We start from the raw sequence: 17276 nt of genomic DNA, 5'->3' as shown, positions 1-17276 counted from the left end.
CCCTCCCTGGTCAGCTGGTCACATTCCCCGGACGGCGGCGCACTGGAAGCCTGTGGCCTCCCCCGGGCTGGGCCTAGCAGAGGCGCTAGTCGGAGCTGCAGCCAGCGAGGGGCCCGCAGTGACTCAGCCACGTCCTCCTTGCCTGCTTTTCCACCCAGGGAGGACCCAGCCCGGTGCCCTGTGTGCTCCCCTCACCCCCACCCATTTCCAGGTACCCCTCTGCAACTGCTGCCCCACAGGACCCAGGACAGGGAGGGCGGGCTGAAGTAGGAAATGAACCTCTTGTCTCCCTGGACTATTTTGTACCTCACACTCCAGTTCTCATCTCTCCCCCAGCCCCATCTCTACCCTCCATGCCAGGGAAGTGGTTAGTACAGTGGCAATACTTAAGACCTGGGTCTAATTCCCACTTCTCTCCAAACCAGCTGTGTGACCTTCAGAATATTACTTAACCTCTCTGGGCCAGTTTCTGCATCTGCCAGATTGTCTGTTAACCGTCCTCAGAAGGCTGTGCCGACAATTGGGTAATACAGGCCCAGGGCAAGCCCCGCAGATGGCCCATCTTTATGTTACACTAGCCTGCACACAGTAGGTGCTTGGCCAACCAACCCGGACTTGTATTAGAAAGCTACCCAGAACTGGCTGAGATGGGTCAATCTCTGAGGCCAGACTCTAGTCTCGGGGAGAGGAGAATAGAGGGTGCTAAAGCCAGGCTTACCCAGAACCCTAGCCCGGGTGAGCAGCCCCTTCCCCAAACCGGTTCTGCAGGGTGCCTAGGCCTGGCTGCTTGCAGAGTCCCCACACCAGCCTTTCGTTTTCAGGTACAGGGTCTGTTCCCCCACCGAGCCAGGCGATTCTCTCCAGCCTCCGCCAGATTTGGGCGAAGAGTCCAGTCCAAGGCCAGATTGGCTACCTCGGGTCGGGCCCCAAAGCGGCTTAGTCCAGCCGGTGGAGCCAGAGAGATTAGCTCATCTAGTAGGCTGGCCTGTGCCCCTCGGGGCCCTCTCCCCAGTCCCAGCTCAGTTTCTCCCGCGGCGAGGGCAGCGGGGCTCCCGGTGAGCGTCTGTGCCAGCACCCAGGCTGACGCCTAGGACCCACCCTCAGGCCTGGCCCACCCCAGAGCCCCAGGGCACGGGCCGCCTGGGCCTGGCCGTGGGAGGGGAGGCGGCAGAGCCGGGTGCGGCAGGCCCCGAGGCGGCAGCCTTTGTGGCCGTGTTCCGCGCCCGAGGGAAGGGTAGGAACGACACCGTGGGGCCTGGGTCCCGGGAATTGGGCGACATGGGACAGGGCCGCAGCGGGGGCTGCAGATCCGGGACTCCCCAGACGGGGGGGAGGCACCAGAACCGCCGCCCCGGGCCCCGGAAACGGCGGGGACACTCACATGGCTGCGCTGGCTGAGCGGACCTCGCTCTCTCCGTGCACTCGTCGCTGCCGGGTCAGGTCGCGCCGCAGCTGCCGCTGTCGCCACCGCCGGTGCCCGCCCCTCCCTCTGCTCCGCCGCCTGCCGCCCAGACGCCCCGCTCCTCCCCCGGCCGGCTGGGCCCCACCCCCTGCGCGCCGGAGGCTCTAGCACCCCTGGAGGCGCCCGCGACTCGCTCCGCCCTCTCTGCTAACCCGGCAGGGGGGTGGCCCGCGGCGTCCACCGGCTTGACCGGGCAGGGTGGAGACGAGAGGGATCCTGGAGGGCACGCAGGCGCTGGGAGTTCTCAGCGCTTGGGGTCGGGATCCACGGGAATTGGGCGGCTTTCGGAGAACCATTAGCAAAGGCAGGAAGGAGACATTCCTTCCTACTGCTGCTGCTGCTGCTAAGTCGCTTCCCCCAAATCTAGTGCACCGGGGAGCCTGGCTTGCCTGGTATCTCCACAGATCCCGTGGGCTCCAGAGAACTTTCAGGCCCCTATATCTGAAACAGGTCCTGGAGCGGCCACTGCTGGGTTGGGCTGGCTGGAGGAAACGATCAGGGCCAGTTTCAGGGAGCGGAATAGGAAGGCCTGAAGCCTGCTCATCAGACAGACACCTTCTGGGTCTGGACACTGCTTCTCAGCCCTGCCCCTCTGCCAGCCTCAGTTTCCCTGCTCTGGGGGCAGGCTGCCCTTCCTGCCACTATCTGGCCAGTAAGTCTGAGCTCTTAGCTAGGCCACGTGTTTACCACTCCCTGGGTACCAGCATCTGTGGAGCTCAGGCTTACTCTGGGAGCATGGGTGAGGACCCTGGCAAGATCTGGGTACCTGCTGGCCAAGGGGGCCAGAACCCAGTCTTTTCAGTAAGGGGCTACAATGCTGGCTCTCCCCTGGAGTGGGCTGAGGTGGAGCTCATGGCTGACCTCACACTGAACTCAAAGGGTCAGCTCCACTCCCCAACCCCTCCCCTCAGTAAAATAACACTGGTCTTCTCCAACCCTGAAAGTTCTCCAACCCTGAAAGCTCTCCCACCCATCAGGCTTCACTCTGTAGTCCATCATCTTTAAAGGCTGCACAGACATATCCAGAAGTGGTTTGAGGGATTTTAAAAGATTTCTAAATATCTGCCTCCTTTCCTCCTGAGGGTTGGTCTTGACTATCCAGAGGTTCGGAGTGAGGGCGGCATGGGCCCTCAGGGGCACTGACATCCTCTCCCTCATCCTCTCTTACCAGAGACACAAGTCACCCCATTCTCCCCTGTCTCCAGCTCCTCCTCTTTGCCTTCCTTTGCAGCACCCTTTCTTTTCTGTATCAGTAGACCTGGGGGCTTCCAGAGACTGGGTTCTTCTTTCTGTTTCCCCCACCCTATAATATCATCCAGTGGCAGGACTTCATCCATCCACTGCTGAACATCCCAAGCCTTCCTCTGTGCAGAGCCCTCTCCTGTTCTGAGCCCCTGGATGACCCACCAGATCTCATGACCTTCCCAGAGGGACTTTTCTTCCCTGATTCTCATTTCTGCAAAGCACCACTGCAAAACACCCAGGCTCCCACCTGAGTGAGGCTGGGCCTCTCTGGAGCTCTCAAAACTGGCACCAGTCTGTCCGTGCCCACGTGTAAAGTCATCTTCACAGCAAGGCAAACTCTGACCACCTTCTCTGAAGACAGCCTCTCCTTGGTACTTTCTGTCCCCACGTCTTATGGACTCATGCCTTTGTGTCACCACCAGGAAGCGCGTGTGCTCATGTGTGCTCACTGTGAGGCTCTAAGCTCTGTAGGCGATACAGCTCTCCTTATCACCAGTGTCCCTGGCTCACGAATTCAAAAAATTCCCATTGTTGAATTAGAGTGAACGCATGAGTAAATGCATGAACCCCTGGCGTCCCTCTCTCTCACCCCACCTCAATTCAGCCTCCTAGTCCTGTAGACCCTACGCCCTTAACATGTCTCACATTCACTCCTTCCCTGCACCCATCCTCCTGCTACCAGAGGTTGTTCTGTTGTTTATTAATTCACTCGACACTCACTGAGAACTCAGGTCTGGGTAGCATGTTGGCCCATGGGGCAGCAGTGGCATACAGTTGTCCTGGTGCCCTTGTTTGGGGCTTCCCAGGTAGTGCTCAGTCAGTTCAGTTCAGTTGTGTCCAACTCTTTGTGACCCCATGGACTACAGCACGCCAGGCCTCCCTGTCCATCACCAACTCCTGGAGCTTGCTCAAACTCATGTCCATTGAGTCAGTGATGCCATCCAACCATCTCCTCCTCTGTTATGCCCTTCTCCTCCTTCCTTCAATCTTTCCCAGCATCAGGGTCTTTTCCAGTGAGTCAGTTCTTCACATCAGGTGACCAAAGTATTGCAGCTTCAGCTTCAGCATCTGTCCTTCCAATGAATATTCAGGACTGATTTCCTTTAGGATTAACTGGATTGATCTCCTTGCTGTCCAAGGGACTCTCAAGAGTCTTCTCCAACATCACAGTTCAAAAGCATCAATTCTTTGGCACTCAGCTTTCTTCATGATCCAACTCTTACATCCATACACAACTACTGGAAAAGCCATAGCTTTGACTAGATGGACCTTTGTCAGCAAAGTAATGTTTCTGCTTTTTAATATGCTGTCTAAGTTTGTCACAGCTTTTCTTCCAAGGAGCAAGCATCTTTTAATTTCATGGCTGTAATCACCATCTGCAGTGATTTTGGAGCCCAAGAAAATAAAGTCTGTCACTGTTTCCATTGTTTCCCCATCTATTTGCCTTGAAGTAAATAGATGGGACCGGATGCCATGATCTTAGTTTTTTGAATGTTGAGTTTTAAGCCTGCCAATTCAAGAGACGTAAGACAACACTTCGAACCCTGGGTTGAGAAGATCTGCAGGAGGAGGAAATGGCAACCCACTCCAGTATCCTTGCCTGGAGAATCCCATGGACAGAGGAGCCTGGCGGGCTACAGTCCATGGGGTCGCAAAGAGTCAGACATGACTGAAGTGACTTAGCACACATGCACGCACACACTGATGAGGCAGCAGTGATTACAGGGGCTTACTAGGGCACTGTCCAAGGAATTCTTTCTTGGTCTGGAATTCCACTTCCAGAAAATTCCCACTTTTAACAGACGACGCCCTTGCTCTTCACAGTCATCAGTCTCTGTCCGGTGTCTGGCCACATTTCTGCACGTGGCCTTTTCTGGCCTTCCTGCCTCCTTCTATGTACCTAACAACTTGAGTAATTTTTTTTTGGCTGTGCCATGCTACTTATGGAATCTTAGTTCTCCAACCAGGGATCAAACTCAGGCCCCCTGAAGTGGAAGCATGGAGTCCTGACCACTGGACTGCCTAGGAATTTCCTTGAATGATCTTTTAAACCATAAGTCAGGTCATATTGGTTCCGCAATGTCCTCAGGGTAAATCCAGACTGTGGTGGGGCCTCCAAGACATAAGAGATGTGGCCTAGATGACCTCATCTCCCACCTGTCCTGCCAGCCCTTCCTGCTCTGTTTCCACCACATCAGCCTCCCTGAGGCTCCCTGGACATGCTCCCTCCTCTCTGGCCTTGCCCTCCTCTTCCAGCTTCCCTTCTCCGTGGATGCTCCTCTCCCTTATTCACTTGAAAAACAGCTCAAACGTCACTTCCTCCTAGAAACCTGTGTCCTCTGGCTTCCCACTCACCCCTTCTGAGGACCTATCACCACCTACTGTCCTTGTCTGTGACCAGTCCTGGTTCCCCGCCCTTTTCCCACCAGGGCCAGGGATGGATGGGGCGACCTCCAGCAAACAGGACCCCCGAGGCTTCACCTGGCCCTCTGCCACTCTGTTCAGGGGTCCTGAGGGAGGGACAGCATCTGAGAATCAGGGGGTGCTAGAGGCCTCTCCCCAGTAACCAGTGAGCCAGGGGAGGTAGGACTCAGCTGAAACCCATTTCACAGAGGCCTCTTTCTGTGGTCAGAGGAAGGGGTGGAGTCTGAGCTTCAGCTCAGCTCACTGAATCCTAATCTGTTTGGCTCTGAGTCGGGCTCATTCCCTGAATAGTCCTCTCCTGGCGCTGGCTGGGAGCTAGGGCAGAGCCCCGAATCATCGTCTTCATTCCTGGAGGAATGGGCTCTGTTCTGAGAAAAAATATCCCTCTAATAGATCGCAGAGGGTGGTGAGAACCATAGAGAATCCCAGTTCCTCACATATGGCACAGCTAGTTCCACTTTTGAAAGTAATGCAGTTTGAGTCCCAAAACCCAAGAAAATGGAAGCTTCCCTCACCCTGCCCAACTCCCACCATGGCTGTGAGGGGACAGAATAAAAAGTCTGCCCCCCAAGATGCCTGTGGTCACACACCTCAGTACATGTTCATTCATTCACCAGATACTCACTCAGGAAGCTTTCATGTATGCTTGGCCCCGGGGGTACCAGAAGTAAGGGGACAGAGGTCAGGCCCTCCAGTCCCTGAGCTCAGGGGCTGTCAATGAGGACAGATCATCCCTGAGTCTCTACACCTCTTATGTCACCAATGTGAGTGACTGTGACTGTGTCTGTGTGCACATCGGTCTGTGTGGGAGAAAGTGTGTGTGCTGGTTAGGAAGGGCTTTGTAGGGGCAGGGCAAGTTGAAGCCCCAACAAGGAGCCCCCAAAAGACTCCTTCGGCATGCAGGCAATGGGCAGGTCTTCAGAGGAGTGTCTGGGGAGAGAGCACAGCAGAGTTCAAGGTGCAGTAGGGAGGAGCAGCCTCCTTTGCTGGCAGGAAGCAGAAAGTGTGGTGGGAGAATTGTGTATGTGCTGGGGGATGTGGACACCTGGTGACGGGCTTTGGGCACTAGCTAAAGAGTATGGAGGGTGATAGATAGCCTGGGCTTTAAGCTGGGGAATTCTGTGGTCGTGCCTTTGGTTTGCAAAGGTCACTCAGGCAGTGCTTAGGGGGGACAGGTAGAGGCAGCAAGGTGGCTGCTATCATTTCCCTGCTAAAGTCATGGTGGCCTGAACCAGAATGGGGGCAGTAGAGATAGAGACATTTAAGAGAGGCTCAGGAGATAGAATGGAGGGCTGGGGGCTGATGGGATGTGAGGTCTAGAGAGGCCAGCATTCTAGATCATGCCAGTTTTGGGTCTGGGTGATGGGTGGATGATGGTATTTTTCAATGATGTGGAGAGGCCTGGAGGGGCACGTTATGGGAAGGTGATATGGTCAGTTTGGGCAGGTGGCCTCTGAGGGGTCTGGGGACTAGCCATCCAGGAGGAGATGGCCAGAAGGCAGTTGGACACATGCATAGAGGAAAGAGGGATCAAGGCTAGAGACAGTTCAGAGGTGATGATGGTCAACTCGTTTACCAAGAGGTCACATGAGAGCAGGAGCAGGGCACCATGCTCTGCTAAGGCACTTCAGTGAGTGGTGGGGCAGTTGTGGGCTTGAAAGGGGGTAAATCTTGGGCTGTAGGTATGCCTGTTCCCACCACCAACTCCATTCAGCTTCAATCCCAGCCTGGACCACCTCCAATCACAGCTACTGCCCACTGTGTGTGTCTGAGAGTTGGGCATAATAGGGAGTGAGGGTTTTGTATCTCTGAATAGGGAAAAGTGCTCAACACAGTAGTTATGGAGGGCTGGGGTAAGGCACCAGAAAAGCCACTCCGTTCTCCAGTAGCAGCAGCCTCCTTGGCTCAAACCTGCATCCACTGCCCCCAAGAGCCATCAGGAGTTTCATCCCTGAGCCAGAATTGGGGCAGAGGCTCAGGAGGTAGAATGGAGGGCTGGGGGCTGATGGGATGTGAGGTCTAGAGAGGCCACCATTCTAGATCATGCCAGAGTTTTGGGTCTGGGTGATGTGTGGACGACGGTATTTTTCAATGATGTGGAGAGGTCCAGTTTTCATGCCAGCAGTGGCCATCATCTCTGGGCATAATTTCACCTGGCTTTATTTTCTTCTTTGTATTTACTTATTCAAAGAATGGTTTGCAATAAACATGTCATCATTTTCAAAGACACCATGGCCCCTTACGCCATGTATTCGGGCATTTCCAGGCCTGCCACTACACCAGGTGGGGGTAAGCTTCTACTCCAGGCACATTAGGTGACTTCCCTGGGTTCTCTCTCCCAGGTGGGGCCATCTCTGCCACTGTTCCTGCTGAGGCAGCTTTGGCCTCCAGGGGGATCTGTGAGCAGGGCCTTGGTGGGGTGGAGTGACTGTGTCCCTCAGGCTGGGCAAGGCGCTCTTCCTTCCTTCCTGAGACTCCCTTCTCCTAAGGGACAAGTGGGAGAGATGACCATGCCTCTCCCAGTCATGGGATGAGTTGTTCCCCTGGGACCCATTCAGGCCAGCCCCCCTGGCAAAGGCTACAGTGGGCGTAGTTTATTTCTGAGTTCCTACTGCTAGAACTGTTCTGACAGAGATTTGGAGGGCGTCAAGGTGGGCAAGGTCCTAGCCACTTGGCATCCGGCAATACCCATGGCAATACCCACCACACGTGGGATGACGATCTGGAGGCCAACCATCTTCATCAAACCGACCCCTGCCCTGCCCTAGCCAAGCCCAAGACATACGGTGTTGGTCTTTGGCGTCACCGTGTGGGAAGTCTCCACACTGCAGTAACACACAGGCTTCACAAAATACCGCCCAACTCCAGGGGGTGCCCACTTATCCCAAGTTACATTTTTGTGGAAAGGTGTGCGCACTGGAGTGTGCAGTGCACAAGTTCTTCAGCCCCGTGCAGCGGTCTTGCTCACACTCAGACCTAATTACATATCACGGTCACTGGGGAAGCCCACTACCACCATTAAACCCCCCTTCACTGCTTGAGCCGCTCTGTAGAAAGGTCCCTGACCTTCAGCTTCTCAGTCCCCTCTGCCTTTGACTTGACTGCCCCCCTCTTCTGAAACTTCTCTGGCTGCTCTGACTGCTCCTCTTGGGTTTCTAGCTGCTGCTCTGGCTACATCTCTTGATGCCCCACAATGGGCTTCACAGTGTGCCAGGCCCCCTCCCCTCATCCTTGATTCTTTTCCCCAGCCCATCCTGACAATGTCCAGGCCTTTGTTTCTGTTCCACAGTGATGCCTTGAGCCTTGGCTCCCCATCTCTTGTGCTGTTTCCCCACTGAAGATGACCCTTGGGCATCCCAAACTCACTGTGTAAAGTCGACCCCATCTCGTCTCCTCAGAACTGCTCTCCCTCCCAGGTTCTCAGGTTAGTCTGGAGCGGGAGGGCCTTTCCTCTGACACCTCTTCAGCCACTAGGTCTGCCCCATCCTCCCTGCCCCTTGGCCAAGGCACCACCTGCAGTCCTTTCCTTGGTTTCACCCAGCCTGGTCCATTCCCCACAGAGCCGCTGGATGGCTCCGGCGTTATCAGGCCCTGTGCCTTCTCACTTCCCTGCTGGTCCTTACTCTCTGGCCAGTTCCTCCCCATGAGGTCCCAGCTCTAGCCAGACTGAACTTCTTTGTTCCCCGAATACATCCTGCTTTCCTATGTCCCTGTGTCCTTGCATAAGCTGTTCCAGCATCTTTTTTCTCTTTCCTTCACCTGGTGCCTCCTGTCCACCCTTCAGGTCTCAGCTCAGACACTACTTCCTCTGGATCCCAAGCCAGGTCAGCAACCTCTTCTTTGCTCTCACAATGCCCTGTGCTTCTCCTGCCACAGCCCTTGTCTGCTTCCTCTCCCCAAAGGGTCACCTGCTCCTCTCCAGGGATCTGACACCAAGGCTGGTTCTAGATCAGGTCACCAGACTCTGCCCAGTTCCCACACTCAGAAGCCCTAGATCTCCAAAGTCATCAAGCTGCAAAGAGAGCAAGGCCAGGCCTGAGGCCAGTGAATCTGTGGCCAGGCTGGGATGGGAACCAAGATGCTTACCTTCCCTCCCAGGACTGCCCTGCTCCCCGAGATGTCATTGCTGAATTGAGTCAGGATTCTGGAGGGCCCAAAGGACTCTGACCAGCAGAGAGTTGGTAAGTCTCTGGCCTGGGGGGAAGGCGGCCATCAGCCCAGTCTCTTTGGAAGCCCAGAGAGCTGGCAGAGGCTATCCCAAGAGGCAGACTGGTGTGAGGGGGGACTCCAGGCCAGCACATCTAATAAAAGTGTCTAACAGGACTCCTTTCTCCCACAGAGCTGTGCAGCAGGAGTGTGGCCTGGATGTCACACAGGGAGGGCCTGAGGGCAGTGGTGGCAGCTGTGTGGGCCCCTGGGTTAATTATTAATATCCCCAGAGTCACATGGAAGAGAATGTGCTGAGGAGGACCTCCCCCACCTGGCCTCGGCTTCTTGGGGCCAGAATCTCTCCAGGACTCATCCGGCTCCCCACCAGGCTGGAGTCTGAAGATCAGCTCGGTCTTCCCTAAGGCCTCAGCTTTCTCATCCCACTCTGGCCCCCAAGGGACTCCTGACTCTTCCCTGAGACTTTTCTGTGGGTTCCCATCTCTGGGCCTTCGCTTTTGCTATGCCCTCTACCCGCTCCGTGGCTGGGCCCAGCTCACTTCCTCAGGGAGCTCAGTAAACACTGGCAAATTGAATCACTCAGAAAATAAAGTGTCAAATATACTGCTTGACACTTAGGAGACGTACCTCCTTAAATTGGCTAAGCAAACAATAATCCAAAATGAGAAAAGAGAAAGGATCCATCCAGTCTTTTCTTGTGCTTCTGTTCCCCAAACTGCTCTCCATTCATTTCTTCCAAGGAGTCCTGCTCTCTCTGATCCAGGCCTCTGCCTGAAATTTAGCCTGACCTTCAATGTGTCTTAACAGTCCTATCCTAGGTGTCAAGAAGCCTTTGAGGCTCGGCACAGTGGCTCACACTTTGAATCTTCCTCCTGTCGCCTGGCACAAGTGCGATGACTTGCTCAGTGGCTGTGAATTCTGTTGGATTAGGACTAGTTGCGGGGCCTTGAAACACTGGGGGATTTTCTCCCTCTCTAAAGCTGCCTGGATAATTTGCCCAGTTCGTTTTATCAGTCATTCTAAATTGCCCCAATGCACAGGCTCTCACTTGAGCCTTGTCTGGTCCCTTGCTGTTTCTCTAGTCTTTCTCACTGTCTCACTGTTGTTTTTCTTCAGTTCCCACAAGAGCATAGAGACTTGACAGCTTCACACTGAAGCTGAAAACTTTCTCCAAGCCTCTTCCTTGCTTGTTTCCTGGAGTCTGTCTTCCGTCTCTCTTGGCTTATAAAGCCAGTGACTCATTTACTGAGCCAGGAGTCTCCGCCGGGCTTTCTTTCTTGTAGGAAATATGAAAGGAGCAGGTGACACCATCCTTCCTGCCCACCCTCTCTTGGTCCTGGCTTTTAAACTTTAACCTCCCAGATATGTTGTATCATGAGCGGTGGTGGAATTGCTGGTTTACCCCTTGACATAGGTAGCCCTCCTTAAACCAGGGCTCTTGTATCCCCAGTGGCTCACCTTAAGGCGTTTTCAGAGTTTTCGGATCCCCAAACTCCACAAGGGCACAGAATCACCTCTGTTTCCTTGCTAAGTTTTCACATAATTACAACCTCTAGCTCTCCCTGGAAATCTAGAAAACTATAGAAATATACCTAGTGCCCTTTCAAGATGCCAACCCTTCTCATCCTTCTTAGGCACTAGAAATCATACACATGCATAATTTCTAATTTGTGATAGAAATTTTCAAATGAAAATGATAGGGTTGCTCATCAGCTGTCCCTGGCAAGAATTTTCAGACCGAACTGGTGGAATCGTACAGACATCACCCACACTCACCCAGATGACCTGGGAGTATGTGGGTGCCTGTCTGTGAATTCTGAGACTCTGTGGCAGCGGGGTGGGGGGTGGGATGGGATTTTAGGAACTGTTGATACAACTGTTTGGATGCGGGTTAAACGAAGAGTGTGTAAAAACCTTAGTGGGTGTTTGAAAGCCTAGGTATGTGTTTGTGTTAAGTTCCTGAGGGTCAAAGGCACCGCTTGAATAAAAAATGCTTTGCATTTTTTCACTGTTTTCATTTCAGCGAAGCAAAACAGAGGGATGGCTCATGGACAGTGAGTTAATCAGGCTTAAATGAAGTCTGAAGAACAATGCTGGAGGAGTCCAATAACTCTTATCATCATCTTCATAGTCATCGTCAACAACAGAGGGTAACAATAGTCATCATTTTTGAGGACCTAACAAGTAGCATTCTGCTGTGCATACAGACACACACACACACACACATACAGGTATCATGGCACATACAGATCAAGGCAGTCTTATCTTCTATGGGTCCTCTATTCTGCACTTGTCTTGGAACCTTTTACCCAGGACCTGTTTTGTGGGATTCAGTGCAAAATAAAAGTGCAGAGAACCTTGCTCAGAACAATTATGAATTTCCAGATGGCGACAGCAGAGCATTAAACAACTGTGGGACCCTTTCGAGCAGGCTGTGACAAAACAGCTCTCAGGCCCAGGAAGCAGCTCTTGCTTTCACCTCTGGCTACGCGCACTGCTCAAAATTTTCTCCACTAGGGAGACCTCCTCTCACAGCTGGGGGTGTAATGGAAGAGCAGTTCATTTTCAGTTTGTCTCCTTCATACCAAGATAATGTGTCCTTGAACCAAGTTTGGGGCTTCTCCCCTTCTATTAGCCATTTTCTGGATACACCACATAATGTATGGGTGTGAGATGATGCAAGAGGCATCAGGGCAACAGTGTTAGGCAACACTGGTGTTTGAGCCATCTGTTTAAAGAGATCAGTTATACTATTTGGATCTGCCTAAGCTTGATCTGGGATATACAACATTGAATAATGATGGATTGGATGCCTGGCCTGACCAACCTAATGATTCTGTGGGTCTGCCAGCACCCAGATCATGACAGGCAGGTCTAGCCACATGGTCACATGACCACCCACAGTCATGAACTCAGTCAATTCCAAGGTCAGCAATTACTCTTCTAATGTTGGCTGGGGCTTGCCCAAGGCTCCCTACAGCATCTTCCTCTACAATGGAATCTACCTGATTGTTTGACGGAAGTGGCAGGACTGCTCATACTGTAGCCTTGGACCTGCTGCAGAGTTCATTCCAGTTCTAAAAATCACTCAAAGGGACTTCCCTGGTGGACTAGTGGCTAAGACTCCATGCTGTCAATACAGGGGACCCAGCTTCAAGCCCAGGTCAGGGAACTGGATCCCACATGCCACAACTAAGACCTGGTACGGTCAAATAAATAAATGTTTAAAAGTAAATAAATACCTAAAAAATTTTTTAAATCACTCAAAATTAGCACAGAACCTGATAAATGATTGGAATAGAGTGCCAAAAATGGTATATTCTTCCTCCACAATCCAAACAGGAACAGAGGCATAAAAACAGGAAAACCAGAAAGCAAGTAGTAAAATCCTGGAACTAAGTCAACCATATCAAAAATGTGTGTAATGATTAGATGTAAATGTACTAAAATACAAATTAAAGGGCAGAGATCCTCCAGTGAACAGAAAAGACCCAACTATTAATATATGCTGTCTATAATAAGGCTCACTTTAAATATAAAGACACAAATCAGGTGAAAGTAAAGAATGGATAAAGATATGCTAAGCTGGCAGTGAGCCTAGGAAAGCTGTGGTGGTGGTAATGCTATCAGACATGGTGGACTTTAAAGGGGATGAGTGTTACCCAAGCTACACAGGGAACTCCCTATGGATATAATCATAATAATCATACATGCATGTGTGTGTGTGCAGCAACAGAGCTTCAAAACATTTGAAGAAAAAAACTGACCAAAACAGGGACGAGGCTAAACTGTAACAATCATTGAAGCTTTTTATACCCCACACCATCAGAGGACAGAATAGCTCTGGGCTAAATAATGAGGAAACACACAGAAGAGCAGAAGAACACTGTCAAGCACCCTGACTGGAAGTGACATTTACAAGCATGAAACTCAACAGCTGCAGCAGTCACTTTCTTTTCCAGCAAACGTGCCACCTTCACCATGATAGACCATATGTTCACCCACCAAACGATATTCATAAAATCCAAAGAATGTGCCAAGTATGTCCTCTGCCCACAGTGGAAGGAAATGAAAATAAATGACAATGAGATACATGGAAAAATCTCAAATATTTGGAAATTATACAACACACATAAAGAATCCATAGGTCACAGACATATTAAGGGAAATTAGAAAATATTCTGAATGGAGTGATATAAAGCCTAAACATATCAAAACTTATGAGATATCCTGGGGCAGTGGTTAAGGGAAATTTATGGCTTAAAACACATTGTAGAAAAAAAAATATAAAGCGGGGAGATTCGTCCCCCAGTGTTCTCAAGGCTTCGTGGCAACAACGCAGAGGAGGGGCACCACAGGGCAAGAGACACCTTTCTCTTGATTTCCTGCTACATGCTCCCACCCCTCACACAGCGGCCTCCAAGCTCTAAAATACACAACCACTGTGTCTCTCCCTTGCTCTAAACCCTCCCACCGCTCCCCACTGCTTCAAGGCGAAACTCAAAAGGGACCTCAGCAGGCTGACCTTTCATGACTTTGCTCCTACTCACCTTTATCTCCCTTGCCTCTGGGTGCTGTTTGCCTGTGTGCTACATCTGGCTTTCTGAACTGTCCCTTGAAATCAGGAGCGTTTTTTTCCTCCTCTCCTTTTCCCCTAGAACTAGGGTTGCCAAATAAAATACAGGACTCCCAGTTAAACCTGAATTTCAAATAAATAATGAACAATTTTTCAGAATGTCCCCAATATTGCATGGGGCGCGCGCACATACACACACACGTATATGTACACTAAAAAACGATTTGCTGTTTATATGAAATTCAAATTTAACTGGATGCTAAATTTTTATTTATTTTTTTATTTGCCAAATCTGGCGACCTTAGCCAGAACAAGTACGTGGTACTCCATCTGCCCTTTCTCTGCTTCTCTGCATGGGTGACTCCTTTTCAAGAGTCAGGTCTCAGGTTAGAAGTAACATACCCGCCCCCCCCCGCCCCCGCCCCCTCGCGCCCCTCCCCCCCCGCCCCCGCCCCCTCGCGCCCCTCCCCCCCCAGACAGTTCTCCCTCCCCCTTTCTCAGGCTGAGGCTACAGTCGTCTCATTTCCGTGCCTGAGCTGTGCCCACCAGGCAGGGTTAGGTGGCCTGGTATGAGGCCCACCTCATTCACTGCTAACTCCTCATCCTCTGGTACAGTGTCCAGCACTTGGTGGCCACTCAATAGGTACTTGTTGAAGGAACAAGCACTGATCTAGGACCCAGCTGTGGGGATAGCAAGCTGGCCTCTTCTGCCCCCTCCACCCCAGTAGGGGATGCATCAATTACCTATCACTGCAAACAAACCACTCCTGACATTAGTAACTTTAAAACGCCGCAAGCATGTAGTTTGCTCATGAATCTACAAAATGAGCTGAACTCAGTGGGTACAGTTCATCGTTGCGTCCTGCACCCCCTCCTCCCAACACACACACAGCTGGGGCAGGAGAATCCACGTCCACGAGGACTCCCTCACAGGGCCTTCTCGCGCGCGCTCTATGCTGCTCCCCTCCACGTGTGCCTCTCCATGGGGTGGCCTGGGCTTCCTTACAGCACTGCAGCTGGGTTCCAGCAGCAACATCTCAGCGGAGACACAAAAGGGCAGATGCTAGTTTTCTAAGGCCTAGATCTGGAAACTAATACAGTGTCATTTCCACCATATTCTATCAGTTAAGTAGCTGTGGAGTCCATATTCGAGGAGACGGGTCATAGACCCCCCATCTCTAAATGGAACAATACTAAAGAATTTCATGACTGTGTTTTAAAGCAACCACAGGAGAGAACACTCACTACCAAGGAACTGACAGAGCCCAGCCTCAGTACCAGGCTGAGTGTGTAATGGGTCACAGGATGCTATTCTTTCCATAGGTGAGTGTGCAGCACAGATAGGTCAGTATGTTCAAGGAATCTGGGAGTGAGATAGGGCAGGAAGGATGAAGGGAGGGAGCAAGGGAGTGAGAAAGATAAGGAAAGAGTCCTCCCTCGGAGGATGAAGCAGCTCACCCAATGCAGGCACTCATGAGAACGGCACCTGAAAGAAAGCTGTGCAGCTGGCACCTGTCAGGGCTCCCTTGGGATGCTGTAAACAAAAAATTCCAAGTTGAATTCTTTTCTTTTTTTTTTTTCTTTTTTTTTTTTTTTAAAAATCAGTCTATAGAACGTTGACAGAATAGTCAAATGAACAACACATACACCTGTCACCTAGTGTCGCCAATGGTGAACATTTTACTGCATTTGCAATTTGAAAGTAAGTTACAAATAAGGTACTTCCCTACCCAGTCCTTTGGCCTGCATTCCCTCCTGCCCCACCCCCGCCCCCTGCAGCAGTGTACTCTGCACCAGTGGTTTCAGCCAGGGGTGATTCTGTCCCCCAGGGGATAGCTGACAAAGTCAAGTGGAGACTTTTTTGGCTGTTGGCTATACCATGTGGCATGTGGGATGCGGGATCTTAGTCCCCCAACCAGGGATTGAACCTGTGCCCCCTGCACTCGGAGTATAGAGTCTTAACCACTGGACCAGAGACATTTTTTGATTTATATTTTTTTTAACTAAGAAAAAAATTCATGTAACTTAAAATTCACCATTTAACCATTTTCAAGTGTTTCTCATGACGAGAGGCAGCCTTCATTCCTGTGTGCTCAGTTGTGTCTGATCTTTGTGACCCTATGAAATGTAGGCTCCCCAGGTTCCTCTGTCCATGGAATTTCCCAGGCAAGAACACTGGAGTAGGTTGCCATTTCCTCCTCCAAAATCTTCCCAACCCAGGGATCGAACCCAAGTCTTCTGCACTGGCAGCCAGATTGTTTACCACTGCACCACCTGGGAAATTTTATTCCTCTGCTAATCCTAAAACATCTCTGACTCTTCAGCTTGTTGCACCTGAACGGGTTTGGTGCTCCTGACACCTAGTGGGCAGGGACCAGAAATGCTGCTAAATTCTCAGAAGACAGAATTATTTGGCCCCAAAATGTTGAGGCAAAGAGAGCCCCTCTGCACCATCAGAGCACCACCATTACATTCATGAAAATCAACAGCCATTCAGTCACTGGTCTCAAGAATGTCCCTTGTAGCATTTTTATTTCAGTTCAGGAGGCAAGGTTTACATATTTGGTGGTGAGGTCTCTTTAGTCTCTCTTAATATAGAAGAGTATTCTCTGCCCTACACTTGGCCTTTTTGTCTGATTACTTTTTGTAGGAGTCGAAGCCAGTTTTGGCACTGGATACAGTATTCTGGATTTACCTGATTGCTTCCTCAAGATCAGATTCGTGGTAAACCATGCTGGTAAGAATACTAGTTTGATGATTACTGCATCACATCAGAGGGCTCATAAGATGAGGTTGCTATGCCATTTATGATACTGAAATTGGATGATGATGTAGCTCACAAGATAGAAAGTGCTGCCCTCCCCACCCCACCCACCCAAGCAAGGTGTCCAGGCAGCTGCCCTAGTTGGCTTAACCTTTCTGAAGACTAGTGATAGCCTGAGGAGGCTGACTCTCACCCAATAGGGAATCCTCAGGCCTTCTTCCTTCTCTTCTGGACAAGGGGAAGGCCCCAAGAGCCAGCAGTTCCCCTTGCAGGCCCCAGGGAGCAGGCCCCAGCTGAGGTCCTGAGAGGCCTTAGTTCCCAGGAAGAAGAAAACTGAAGTGCAGGCATGAGCTGAGCCCCTCAAGGCTGGAGGCAGGAAGCTGAGGGTATGGCTCAGAGGAGGCCGGGGGTTGTGAAGCTGGAAATTCCACGGCCCATTAGCATTCCTGTGATAAACAACTGTGCAAAAGCTGTACTGAGGTTACTCTCTACCTTCTTCCTTTCAGAATGCAGAGTTCACATACCGCAACTAAAGATCCCACATGCTGCAATGAAGATTAAAGATTCTGCATGCCAGAACTAAGACCTCGTGAAGCCAAGTAAATAAATAAAATGACCCATTTAAAAAAATAATCAAA

The 17276-nt window shown here is 51.3% G+C and overlaps 1 protein-coding gene and 1 long non-coding RNA gene across 3 annotated transcripts in view; one reads left to right on the top strand and one right to left on the bottom strand.

Annotated features, from left to right (window-relative positions):
• RIPOR1 (RHO family interacting cell polarization regulator 1) overlaps positions 1 to 1534 on the bottom strand; it is a 16190-nt gene extending 14656 nt beyond the window's left edge. The window contains exon 1 of the mRNA XM_025268870.3: positions 1382 to 1534. The gene's annotated coding sequence lies outside the window, so the exon portion shown is untranslated. The remainder of the gene's footprint in view (positions 1 to 1381) is intronic.
• The window catches only part of LOC112580252, a 22943-nt gene extending 5667 nt beyond the window's left edge, over positions 1 to 17276 (top strand). The window contains exons 1-5 of one of the 2 annotated variants that reach the window (XR_003104562.3): positions 33 to 211; positions 9230 to 9312; positions 11322 to 11448; positions 16525 to 16611; positions 17145 to 17276. This is a non-coding gene — a long non-coding RNA (uncharacterized LOC112580252). Of the gene's footprint in view, positions 1 to 32; positions 212 to 9229; positions 9313 to 11321; positions 11449 to 16524; positions 16612 to 17144 lie in introns of those variants that run through there. The other variant, XR_003104561.3, reaches the window with a different exon arrangement.

This window comes from Bubalus bubalis, chromosome 18 (assembly GCF_019923935.1).
Source record: "Bubalus bubalis isolate 160015118507 breed Murrah chromosome 18, NDDB_SH_1, whole genome shotgun sequence".
NCBI classification, from domain to species: Eukaryota; Metazoa; Chordata; class Mammalia; order Artiodactyla; family Bovidae; genus Bubalus; species Bubalus bubalis.
The sequence above is the reverse complement of the archived record's forward strand: the minus strand, read 5'-3'. Positions and strand labels throughout refer to the sequence as shown.